Source organism: Atta cephalotes (assembly GCF_000143395.1).
Source record: "Atta cephalotes unplaced genomic scaffold scaffold00013, whole genome shotgun sequence".
NCBI lineage: Eukaryota > Metazoa > Arthropoda > Insecta > Hymenoptera > Formicidae > Atta > Atta cephalotes.
The window spans coordinates 736,252-737,342 of record NW_012130077.1 but is presented as its reverse complement, the minus strand read 5'-3'; the positions used below and the strand labels follow the sequence as shown (position 1 = coordinate 737,342).

General features: G+C 26.9%; 2 non-coding genes across 2 annotated transcripts; both read right to left on the bottom strand.

Annotated features, from left to right (window-relative positions):
- Positions 1-82: 82 nt before the first annotated feature.
- Trnat-agu lies at positions 83-156 on the bottom strand. The gene has a single exon. It is a non-coding gene; the product is annotated as a tRNA-Thr (tRNA).
- A 589-nt stretch (positions 157-745) lies between these two features.
- On the bottom strand, positions 746-819 carry Trnan-guu. Its single transcript has one exon. It is a non-coding gene; the product is annotated as a tRNA-Asn (tRNA).
- Positions 820-1,091: the final 272 nt, after the last annotated feature.

The following is a 1,091-nucleotide window of genomic DNA, read 5'->3' as shown; positions in this document are numbered from 1 at the left end:
TATATATACTATATATATATATATATATATATATATAAGATTAAAAGAAAAAAAATGAAGCAAGTTATAATTTTTCGCTTCTAGGCCCCGGAGGGATTCGAACCCTCGATCTCCTGTTTACTAGACAGGCGCTTTAACCAACTAAGCCACGGCGCCGTTGAAGAGAGGTGAGTTTTCTACAATTTATCAGATTACTAAGGAAATTGCGACATATTCGACACTTCAGTTTTAAAATAATTGAATTGTAATTCTTATGACACTATATTTTTTGTGCACTATACGTATCACAATCTGTGCTGATGGAAGCTATCATTTATATTATATAATATGAAAGATATAAAAAGATAATATATGATTGCAAAACATAATGTTTATATTTGCAAATAACGGTTAAGATTTAATTACATTATTATTTTTTATTAAATAGCATATCAATGATATATAAATAAATCGAGTAATGTAAATGGATATAATATATCAACTATGGTCAAACCGAGTTCCGAATTATTTAAATATTATATGAATTGTGAGTATGATTTGTGTAAAGTGATTTTGTTATGAACTTTTTTAAATTTTAATTAATCTATAATAACAAAATTTAATTTAAATAACAAGTTAGATTTTTATTAAATAAAAATTTTTTATAAATTGAATTTTTGGAAAATTTTCAGAATTCGCTTTTAGTCGTTATTATTTGTATGTGATAAAATGACATTCATATATAGAACTTGTATGCAAAATATAACGCCCCCGGGTGGGCTCGAACCACCAACCTTTCGGTTAACAGCCGAACGCGCTAGCCGATTGCGCCACGGAGGCCGATGGTTGGTACGTCTTTAGTAAATGGTAAGGTCTTCGTCCTCTCTTTACACGATTTTTATTTTTTAATTATATATTTTTAATGTTTTTTTATCACAAATTTGTATCATGTATTATTTTATTGTATATACGAATTATTAATAATATTTTACAAATCAGAATCATTCAAGGTAATTTTGACATTGTTGTAATAGCAAAACGTTATTTATTAATAAGCTTGATGAACTAAGCTATGATGAAATAAGCTAATGATGAACATAAATCTTCTCTTT